The sequence below is a fragment of the Lactuca serriola genome, chromosome 3 (assembly GCF_051521515.1).
Source record: "Lactuca serriola cultivar US96UC23 chromosome 3, Lser_US96UC23_V15, whole genome shotgun sequence".
NCBI lineage: Eukaryota > Viridiplantae > Streptophyta > Magnoliopsida > Asterales > Asteraceae > Lactuca > Lactuca serriola.
The window spans coordinates 37,733,234-37,745,750 of record NC_136410.1 but is presented as its reverse complement, the minus strand read 5'-3'; the positions used below and the strand labels follow the sequence as shown (position 1 = coordinate 37,745,750).

The window sequence follows — 12,517 nt, the reverse complement described above, 5'->3', positions numbered from 1 at the left end:
ACGTGGAGAGCTCGAGTACACCAAAGAAGTCACCTTTGTCCAATTTGAAGACTGTTTTTGGGAAAAAGAAGAGCAGCAAATCAGGAGCATCCAGTGCCTCTTTGACAATCGAAGACCCAATTGAAGAAGATATCGAGTACGAGACCGAGGAAGAAGAGGAGCCTACATACGAGCACGAAACCGATTCCGAGGAAGAGTTAGCTATCACAATGGCTAACATTGATGAAATCCCCATGGGAGAATGGAAGAAGAGGATGCGCGACGACATTGGCCCGGGACTTGTGCAACCCGCAATTCCCGCGACTGCTACCTTCGAGCTAAAGGGTCATATCCTAGCTTTACTTAAAGAAATACCTTTTTTTGGAAAAGACCATGAAGATGCCTACAAGCATTTGGATGAAGTCAATGATGTAGCTGATTACTTCAATGTTCCAAATGTGCCCTGCGAGACTCAGCTACTTCGTATGCTTCTGGTGACATTCAAAGGTGCTGCAAAAGACTGGCTCAAGTCACTTCCCCCCGGATCAGTCACCACTTGGGCCAAGATGAAAGAAGAATTCATTGATCACTTTTTCCCACCTTCCAAGATAGCCAAGTTGAAGAAGGCCATTGCTAACTTTGAACAACAAGCTGGAGAGTCGCTATATGAAGCATGGGAGAGGTACAAGAGCTTACTAAGAAACTGCCCACACCATGACCTAAACAGCCAGCAAGAAGTATCCATCTTCTATGATGGTGTCAATGTCACAACCAGGCAGTTACTAGACTCGCAAGGCCCGCTCACAAAGAAGCCGCCCCCGGTGATCAAAGAATTGATTGAAGAATTCTCTAAACACTCTAGAGAATACCACAACCCTAGACATGATGTCACTAGGGGAGCCGCTTATGCAGCTACTGAAGACTTATCCACGGTCATGGCTATGCTAAAAACCATGGATAGGAGAATGGATAAAATGGATCAAACGATCCATGCTATTCGAGTGGGTTGTGAAAACTGCAATGGGCCTCACCTCACTAGAGACTGCGATTTAGATGAGAATGGCAACAAGAAGGTGCAAGTGTGTTACTCCAGTGGAGACCAATATGATGAAGACTTGCGCAAACAAAAGAAGGAGTGGCTCCCTTATGAAGAGTACAAGAAAGCCAAGGAGGAAAGGTTTAGGCAAAAAGGGAGAGGGTTCTACCAAAAGGAGGAGTCGGTGCAAGAGAGGAAACCAAGCTTGGAGGAAATGCTCACCAAATTTGTAGCTGCCTCAGAAAAAAGACATAGTGATCATGATATTGCAATTCAAGAAACAAGGACCATGCTTAGGAACCAGCAAGCATCTATCCACAATATAGAAATGCAGCTTGGGCAACTTGCTCAACAAATCAACCAAAGGTCACCGGGCGAACTTCCTAGCAAAACTGAAAATAACCCACGAGGCGTGCACATAAACATAGTCACAACAACAAGTGGGAAGATAATCACTCCCCTGGCACCTATTCAGACTGAGGCATCCAAGGAATCACAGAAGGAGGAGGTAGAAAAGAAAGTAGAAAACCAAAACATACAATCTGACAGTCCTACTCGCCAACTACCTCGTATGGACTCGGCGAGTACACCACCAAATCCCAACGAGCAGGTCCCTGAAAAGCTTTACCAACCTCCAATGCCATACCCAGCCCGAGCTAAGAAGGAGAAGCGGGAAGATGAGTATCAGAAGTTTCTAGATCATATCAAGACTCTTCAAATCAACATACCCTTCATTGAAGCCGTCATGCAAATGCCCAAGTATGCAAAGTTCCTTAAGGAACTTCTCACTAATAGAAGGAAGATGGAAGAAGTGAAGAAGGTAGTACTAAATGAAAACTGCTCAGCTGCTATGCTAAATAAGCTACCAAAGAAGAAAGGTGATCCGGGGAGTTTGACTTTACCTTGCCAATTTGGCAACTTGGCTGCTATTCATGCCTAAGCTGATTCGGGAGCAAGTGTGAACCTAATTCCATACTCATTCTTTAAGAAGTTGGATCTCTCGGAGCCAAGGCCAATTCGCATGGCCATTCACTTGGCAAACAAGACAGTCGCCTTCCCAAGAGGTATATGCAAAGACTTACTAGTCAAGGTGGACAAATTCGTCTTTCCCGCTGATTTCATCATTCTAGACATGGAGGTGGATCCACAAGTTCCAATCATCATTGGAAGGCCCTTCCCCAACACGACAAGCGCTATAGTAGACATGAGGGACTCAAAGCTCACCTTGCGGGTAGGAGAAGATTCAGTCACGTTCGAGGTAGACCAAGCTATGAAGTATTCAAGGAACAGTGACGACACGACATTCTCAATTGATATGCTTGACGAATTATTGGAGGAATGCATAAGTGAAGATTCCAGCAAGTTCACAACTGATGATGAAGAATTTGATCCAGAAAAAGACTTAATGGAAATTGAAAGACTGCTGGAAGAAGCAGATTATGAAGAATTGGTGAAACAAACTAACAGTCCTACTCGCTGAGTAGGACCGATCTACTCGCCGAGTTCCTCTGAAGAAAAGGCAGAAGTCGTGAATACAGCCACAGACTCGCCGAGTACCCTACCTGCACTCGGCGAGTCCAACAGTTAGAACCAAAAAACGGAGCTCAAAACTTTACCAAAACATTCGGAGTATGCTTTTCTTGAAGAAGGCAACCAAAAGCCATTAATTATAGCCTCTGACCTGTCCGATTCTGAAAAGGAAGAGCTCGTGCAAGTGTTGAAGAAGCGAAAACGGGCCATAGCATGGAGCATCACCGACATCAAGGGAATAAGCCCATCATATTTCTCCCACAAGATCAATCTGGAAGAAGGAGCAAAGCCGGTTGTACAGCACCAAAAAAGGTTAAACCCGAACATACAAGAAGTAGTCAAGAAGGAAGTGGTCAAACTCTTAGATGCAGGAATTATCTATTCCATTTCCAACAGTTCATGGGTGAGTCCGGTCCAAGTGGTGCCCAAGAAAGGAGGGATGACGGTCATAACCAACGAAAAGAATGAGCTAATTCCAACGCGAACGGTAACCGGTTGGAGAGTGTGCATCGATTATCGAAAGCTAAACGATGCCACTCGTAAAGACCATTGTCCCTTACCTTTTATTGATCAAATGTTAGAAAGACTATCGGGCCATAGCTATTATTGCTTTCTAGATGGATTCTCGGGTTATTTTCAAATACCCATAGACCCAATGGACCAAGAAAAGACCACATTCACTTGCCCAAGTGGGACTTTTGCTTATAGACGCATGCCTTTTGGGTTATGCAATGCACCTGCGACTTTTAAAAGGTGTGTGACAGTCATATTCCACGATATGGTGAAAAATTCATGGAAGTTTTTATGGACGACTTTTCCGTTTTTGGATCTTCTTTCCATGATTGTCTCACAAATCTTGACTTAATGCTTGCTAGGTGTGAAAAAACCGACTTGGTCCTCAATTGGGAGAAATGTCACTTTATGGTCAAGGAGGGTATAGTGTTGGGCCACAAGATTTCCAAAATGGGAATTGAAGTGGATCAGGCAAAGATTGACACCATTGCCAAATTACCCCCACCAACTAATGTGAAGGGCATTAGGAGTTTTCTAGGACATGCGGGTTTTTACCAGCGTTTCATAAATTTTTTTTCCAAAATAACTAGACCTCTAACACAATTACTACTAAAAGATGCACCATTTAATTTTACTAAAGAGTGTTTAGAGGCATTTGAAATTGTTGCACCAAATTGGAACTTACCCTTTGAGATTATGTGTGATGCTAGTAACTATGCATTAGGAGCTGTCCTTGGTCAAAAGGTTGATAAGCACTTTCAACCCATATATTATGCTAGCAAGACTCTAAACCCAGCCCAAGAAAATTACACCACCACTAAAAAAGAATTATTAGATGTGGTGTATGCCTTTGACAAATTCCGCCCTTATTTGGTTTTATCTAAAACTACTGTTTTTATTGACCACTCGGCTATCAAGTATTTGTTTTCCAAACAGGATGCCAAGCCAAGACTGATACGATGGGTGCTACTTCTTCAAGAATTTGACATAGAGATACGAGACAAGAAGGGAATGGAGAATGTAGCAGCTGACCACTTGTCAAGGCTTGAGAACCCGCAATTGCAAGAAGATAAAGTTGGAGACGACTTCCCGGACGAGTACATTATGGTGACAGTGGGAGAAGAGCCATGGTTCGCAGACATAGCTAATTATTTAGCTACAAAATACATCCCGAAAGATTTTAGCAGTCAACAAAAGAAGAAATTCTTTGCTGAATTAAAATATTACTTTTGGGACGAGCCATACCTCTTCCGGAGCTGTGCGGATGGGATCATACGAAGATGCGTATTCGGGAAGGAAAGCCGGAAAATATTAGAGCATTGTCATAGCGGGCCCACGGGTGGACATCATGGAGAACACTACACTGCAAAGAAGATCTTTGATATTGGGTTCTATTGGCCCACAATTTTTAAATATGCAGCCCAATTTGTCAAAGAATGTGATGCTTGTCAAAGAGTGGGAAACATTTCATCTCGAAATGAAATGCCACAACATAGCATCCAAGTGTGCGAGGTGTTTGATGTGTGGGGAATCAACTTCATGGGACCATTTCCCATGTCCAAAGGAAACAAATACATATTAGTGGCGGTTGATTATGTATCCAAATGGGCGGATGCACAAGCATTACCAACAAATGACGGTCGGGTAGTGGTGCGGTTTTTAAAGAAATTATTTTCATGTTTTGGAGTCCCAAAAGCCCTTATTAGTGACCGAGGCACACATTTTTCCAATGACCAATTGGAAAAGGTGTTAAAGAAATATGGGGTCACCCATAAGTTTTCCACATCATACCATCCACAAACTAGTGGACAAACCGAAGTGACAAATCGAGCCTTAAAGCGAATTTTGGAGAAATCGGTGGGGAGCAATCGCAAGGAATGGTCGGATAAGCTAGATGATGCACTTTGGGCTTTTCATACAGCTTTCAAAACACCTATTGGTACTACACCATATAGGTTAGTTTATGGAAAGCAATGCCATTTACCGGTGGAGCTAGAGCATAAGGCGTTTTGGGCTTTGAAGAGGTGTAACTTCAACATGGAGGAACTAAAGAGCAACCGGTTAATGCAAATGAATGCTCTTGAGGAGCTGAGGAATGATGCATACTCTAGTTCATGGCTTTATAAAGAGAAGACCAAGATGTGGCATGACAAAAGGATTAAAGACAAACAAATTCATGAAGGCCAAAAAGTGTTGCTCTTCAATTCACGACTAAAGCTTTTCTCGGGAAAACTCAAGTCAAGATTGGATGGTCCTTTTCTAGTGAAGACGGTGTTTCCACATGGTGCTATAGAGCGATTATCAAGAGATGGCACGCCTTTCAAGGTCAATGGTCATATGGTTAAGAAGTATGAAGAAGGAGTCCCCCGGAATGAAGGAATGGAAGAGTTGTTGCTGCTGGAAGGAATTGCAACCACGTAGAAGGGGAGGAGTCCAGCTAATGACTCCCTAAAAAAGAAGCGCTTCTCGGGAGGCAACCCGAGTTTTAAGTTTGCATTTTCTTTCCTTCTCTTTATTTTCATTATTTTTTCCTTTTCTTCATCTACTTTTAAGAACATAACTGCTTGAGGACAAGCAATGCCTAGAGTGTGGGGTGGATGGCTTAAAAACATGAGAAAATACATTAATTTTTCAAAATTATCACAATTTTTTCAATCTGCAAGGTTTACTCGCCGAGTAGGCACGTATACTCGGCGAGTACCTGCCCGAGTAGCCCGATAAAACGCGTAACTGCATTTATACTCGGCGAGTAGCCACTGTACACAGTTGAAATATAAATCTGTAAAAAAGAGGGTTTTCACCCATTTCATCCCCATACTCGCCGTGCACAGCAACTTCTCAAGCACCCAACGATTTCGTCCGATTCTCTTCAATTTTCCACTCAATCTTCATCATTCAAAGAAAAAGGTAACATCTTTACACTATAAACTCATGAAAGGTTCGATCTTTAACATAGATTTGCCCCGATTTTGCTTGATTTCGGATTTGAGGGTTTCCTCAAATTCTAGGGTTTCAATTTAGCCATGAATTAGCTAATTTTAGCAGGAATTTCTTTAGGATTTATGGTTAGATAAGTCATTACAACAAACCCCTGTGAAAAATTTAGATTTTTGGATAGTCTATACATGTCCGGCACCGAACAATCCCGATGTTCATCCTACTCGCCGAGTAGGTCGTGTACTCAGCGAGTAGATGACTATTCAGACCCGATTTCTTCGTTTTTAATTACTGGGTATTGTTTGTTTGTGTGTTTTTTGATGTTTTTATGCAGGTATCATGGCCAGAAGGGGGCAGTCTTCTCATGGGGGGAGCCAAAGTGATATCCCATGACTTTCTTTTCAACAAATCACTTCTAAGTCATCACAAACAAGGGCCAGAAACAGATTGGAGGCGCTCAAACAAAAGGAAATTCATTTACCAAACGCAGTTGACTGGGGGTGGTTGGGAAATGTGGGATTGGAGGAGGAGCTTACACCTTACTTGGTGAAGGAATGCAGTCTGGGGTATACCACCATCACATGTGATGGGTGGTTACAATTATTCAAGATTCAAGAGCCGGGAAGGCAGGTCCGACAACGTAGTGAGCGGGTGCGAGAAGACCCACTGGTTCTTCCGGTGGAGGAGGACAATGATGGATGGAACCAATTGGAGTACCGACACTACTTGGACGACATTGGACGAGGGGTGAATTATAATAACCAATCTTTTGAATACCTTTTCCAACAGATGAATATTGCCCCAAGACCCGGCCCCGGATATCCATACATTATGAGTTGGGACGAGCGAATGAGGAGAAGAGATGGAGAAGGAGGAAGTGGCGCGGGAGGAGCCGACATGGAAGATTAAGGGTGAAGAATTTTCTTTTATGTTTTTGTGTGTTTATGATGTTCTGTTATGTTTTGAACAATTGTCAAACACTTGGATGATTTTTTGTTGGGTTGATTATTATTGTCACTTTTAGTTGTTTATTTTTTCAGGGATAGAAGATTAGGAGGCATACTAATTTGTGAGGGTCAAGAAAGGAATGAGAGATTTTCAAGAAAAGTATGGAATCTTGTCCTTAGGATTGAGTTCGTGAGAGTCGAGAGTAATGGAGAGTGTTGCTACTAAAGGAATTAGAGTGAGGGTCAGTTTGCATTTCCAATTTCAAAACCAGAGTCGAAAGAAGCATTAGCTAGATCAGTTTTGGAAATACAACACCTACTCGCCGAGTGCACAAACTCTACTCGGCGAGTACCTGAGATATTACACGATATCGTTCCAAGTCAAGAGATACTCGCCGAGTCCACGCCACTACTCGCCGAGTAGACTGCCAATTTTCGATTTCCAGAACTGTTTTGAGCACTTTCACTGCAACATTTACCCACTTTTTGTGAGGAATTGCCACTGGAGATTTTCTAAGAAGCTTGTTCCGTGAAATTTTCGAGTTGTCAACCACACGAGACGCATGACACCCAAGCCATGGATGAGCTGTTCCCATGGCTAAAGTCAAGAAAAGAAGGAGCTGGAAAAAGAGAGTATCAACCTATCGATTGCTACCCTAGGGGAGTTTGTTTCAATTCCCTCTATATTTGCATTTTTTTTATTTTTTGTATAACATGCAATGAGGGCATTGCATAGAATACATGTGGGGCAGGGGGTTGGTCACATATTAGACAACTTAGAATCTTAATTTAGGCTAATTTTAAAAATTTGTTGCATACCAAAAATATTACTTAGGACTTAATTTAGAAAATTTTGGTAAAAGCAAAATTAGGATTCCATGTTAGAATTGTGTTGATAATTGCATGAAAACCCAAATGTTTAGTTGAGCCTATATACGTTCTAGTGCATTTGTGGCTTCCTTATTCCAGTGAAATCATGGGACAAAAACACGACCCCGCTCAGCCCGAGGGATACAATATGTTTAGCAGCCTAAACCTGAAATGTATCCAGGAAAATTATTATCGTTAGCCAATAAAGGTTGAGGTTGAGCGCCCCTGCTTAAGCATGTAGGGATTTGAGTGAAAAAAGAGAGGTACATGTAAAAAAACGAGAGAATTACAAGAAAAGTTGTAACAATTTTGGAGCAAATAATGTAAAGATCAAAAGATCAAAATTCCAAGAAATTCAAAAAGTTGAAGATACCAAAAAAATCAAACAATAAAGGTGGTGAATTCAAAGAGATCAAAGATCAAATTATCAAGGAAGTGAAGAATTCAAAAGAGCTCCATAGTGGTATTGAAAAGTTGTAATTCTAGATTATGTATGCTTGGGTTGCTCAACTAAAAACACCTTGAGGGTAAGAGGTTTTCTGCGGATGGATTCAGAGGGTTGCATAAAATGAGCATAGTTCGGAGTAAGTGGGCAAGTGTTTATGAGAATTGTGAGTATTTGGAGTATGGGGGGTCCTTAGGAAAAATTTTAGACACAAATGCATGCGTTGCCGTCTTGGCATAATGGCTGGGTTAGATTGGAGTTGTCATATGTGATTCTAATATGTTTAAAATTTAGTTTTGCTTGGGGGCAAGCAAAAGTCAAGTGTGGGGTATTTTGATATGTGCATAATTAGTTAATTATTTAGTATACATTTTTATTCATTTTTAACTAATTATGTGAATAATATGGACAAAAGGTACTTAATATTGTTTAAATTTTATTTTCAGTCCAAAAGACATGGTTGGGAGTGAAAGGGAACAAGGGAAAGCAATTGAAGACCAAAGAATGAAGATTGAGGGAAAAAAACTCATCTACTCGGCAAGTACACGAGCCTACTCGGCGAGTCCATCAGAATATTCCAGAGGATAGCCACGACTCCTGATTTAAGACAGATAACTACGAGTCTACTCGGCGAGTTGGGTCTGCTACTTGCCGAGTACACCCTGTTTTGAGATATCTATAAAAACCAAGCCTTTATCCGATGGGACTACTTTTCTGGCGATTTTTGAAGATCCATCTGCGATTGAGAACCCTGGAAGACGCTGAGGAATTCTAATCTTCAACCTTTTGAAGAATTGAAGCAACTAGGTTAATCATTCCACTTAGCTTTAGGAATTGAGTATGTTTAATCTAGTTAAACTTGTTTTTGTGTTTGTTTTTACTGCAACTATGAGCTAAATACGTTTTTGTTTCTGTTTGGGGAATACAAAGGAACTCCTATGGTTTAATTCTTAGCTTTTGGTTAATTGTTTATTGGTGATCTATTAAATTAAGTTTGTTAAAGAACCTTATGCATTAATCACAATTATTTTTTGTTAATTAGAAGACAGTTAAGCTGCATGAACATCTCTTAGTTGTTAACCTCATATGTCTATGTGAACACTAACTCATATGCTTAGGAATAATGATTATGAAACTAAGATTAACGAGACAATAATTAGATTAATGTGTGAGCTTGTTTGAGAAACCATCAAACAAGAGGTTAATTTAACTATTAATTTGATTAACCACTACAAATCTTATTTAATCCAAATTATTAATTTAGGGAATTAATTAGTTTAAACACTTGATCACCGCTTAAATTAGTTAATTGTCTAAGGGTTAGGAGTAATGAACATGAACCTAACCACTATAATTGGTAGCCAATAACAATTAATCTATCATAAATACAAATAAGCATAGGAGTGAATTAGTTGAACCTAAATAGAAACATCTTTATCAAATTTGGTGAATTAGTTGTTTGCTTTAGTTATTTAGTTAATTAAGTGTTTTATGGTGTGCTTAAGTTTCTAGTCTTGCAAAAATAGAAGAAAAACCTTTTACTTTCATTAATTGTTTTAGTTAAAATTAGTTATTAAGTTAATTTTCCGTTCCCTGAGTTCGATACCTTACTTACTAAACTATACCACTAAAAGACAAGTTCACTGCCTTTGTGTGCTAAATTTATTAATAAAAAGTAGGGATAAGACAAGTGCATTTTACACACATCAGGCACAAAAACTTAATCAAAAGGCAAAAATGCAAAAATTTTGACTTTAGGGACTAAAAGTGTCAAATTCAGCAAAATTTTGTAGCAAAAAGCCTAAAAAAGAACTATCCCTAAGCTCATTTGGATTTAATATATATATATATATATATATATATATATATATATATATATATATATATATATATATATATAGTAGGCGAATGCCCGCGCGTTGCGTGTGATATAAAAAAATATTTTATATTAAAAATAACTAAGTCATTGTTATTAACAATTAAATAATAATTTCATAAAAAAAATATAAAAAATGATTTTTAGTATTGGTATTATGTTGAACTATATATTAAGAGATAAGGTTGGAACTTGAAATTGTTTTGCATATATAAATTTATATGATTAAAATAGAAAAAAAAAATTTAATAAATAAATCGTTATTGTTATCTATTAAATAATAATTTCATATTAAATTAAAACGTTTATATTAAATATTATCATTATGTAGAAAATACGATAATGGAGACATTTTTTTATCTATCTTAAATTTTATCATTCTGTACAGCATATGATAATAGAGACAACTTTTTATCTTAAATAGTAAAAAAAATGTTTTGTATCATAAATATTACCATAATTATGTAGAACATATGATAATAGTGACGTCTTTTATAAGGTTAAAACTTTAAATTGTATTACATATAGGGTTGTAAAACTTGGCTAACACAACCAAATACTCGACATATTACTTAAACTCGGCCTCCAATGGAAGTGATTTTGCCTAAATTAGCCATAAGACACTCGGATCTTTATTAAACTCGATCCAAATCTAAAAGATACGGTCCAAAATCATTTTTGAAATTCTGAAATTTAATTGGTCACTTGTCGACAAAGACAATCTCATCAAAGAATACACTCAACGTCCTACAAAGTTAGATGCAAGGAAGATCTCATGGCTTAGTTCCTTTGAAATATTTCACAACCTTTCCTGTTTATAGAGGATAATACATTCTCTTGTTTACTCTCACAATCAATGTGGGATGAAGACATTTTAATTAAACTCATTTCTTTATTTGCCAATAATTTCATTTTGTTAAATAAAATATTAAATAATAATAATAAACGTTATCTAGAAAATTTATTGTTCAATAGTTCCATTTTTCAGTAATCTCGTAAGTTGCTATAAAAAATTAAGTTTTTATTGAATAATTTTTCGTTAAATTCTAATATCATAAATTTAGTAAGGTACTTAATATAGAAAGTTTATTTATATGTATTTTCATGATTCAAAATGTCATTATAAAATGAATTTATTTATAAAATATAACCGAGTATATATTTTGTGCTTTTGAATCAAAGTGATTTTTCAAACAATTATAATTTTATGTTTAGGTAGATTTTTTTATAATTATATAACTTTATATAACTTATAATATTATTATAAACAATTTGAATAATCATGAGAGTTTCAAATGTATGTGGTGAAAGGAAAATGCTTCATTTATTGGTCCAAATTGATCAAACTCGGTCCGATTCAGCTTAATATACCAACCTAAATAACATTTTTTCTATTGAAACTCGGTTTGTATATTTTGTGTTTTTTAATCAAATTTATTTTTCAAACAATTATAATTTTATGTTTAGGTAACTTATTTATAATATTATTAGAAACAATTTGAAAAATCATAGGAGTTTCAAATGCATGTGTTGAAAGGAAAATGCTTCCTTTATCGGTCCAAATTGATCAAACTCAGACCGATTCAACTCAATATACCAAACTACATAACGGTTTTTCAACTGAAACTCTGTTTGAACCTAAAAAAATCTTGTTCAAAACCATTTTCGGGATTCTAAAACTTAAATGGACAGTTGCCAATAAAGACAATTTCACCAAAGAATACCCTTAACATCCTAAAATGGTATGCATAAGGAAGTTCTCATGGTTTGGTCCCTTTGAAACATTCACAACCTTTCCTATTTATAGAAGAGGAAACATTCTCTTGTTTACTCTCACCATCGATGTGGGATGAATACATTGTAATAAAACACGCTTTCTTGTTAATAAAACATTATTCAACTTATTTAGTAAAACACACTTTCTCTTGTTTACCTTTTCTTTATTGTTCAATAGTTCCATTTTTCTATAATCTCGTAAGTTGCTATAAAAAAAGTAAGTTTTTATTAAATAACTTTTTGTTCAATTCTAAAATCATAAATTCAGTTAGGTACTTAATATAGAAAGTTTGTTTATATGTATTTTCAAGATTCAAAAGTTCAGTATAAAAAGAAGTCATTTATAAAATATAATTTGCGTATATATTTCGTGCTTTTAATCAAATCGAATTTTCAAACAATTATAATTTTATGTTTAGGTAGATGTTTTTTTTTCTTTTTATATAACATTATGTAACTTTTTTTAAAATATCATTGGAAACAATTTGAAAAATCATGGGAGTTTCAAATGTATGTAGTGAAAGGAAAATGCTTCTTTTATGGTCCAAATAGATCAAACTCGGACCGATTCAACTAAATATACCAAACTACATATATTTTTTTTCTAG

The 12,517-nt window shown here is 37.2% G+C and overlaps 1 non-coding gene across 1 annotated transcript; it reads right to left on the bottom strand.

Annotated features, from left to right (window-relative positions):
• Positions 1 to 593: 593 nt before the first annotated feature.
• Positions 594 to 700, bottom strand: LOC145096652 (small nucleolar RNA R71). Its single transcript, XR_013704024.1, has one exon. It is a non-coding gene; the product is annotated as a small nucleolar RNA R71 (small nucleolar RNA).
• Positions 701 to 12,517: the final 11,817 nt, after the last annotated feature.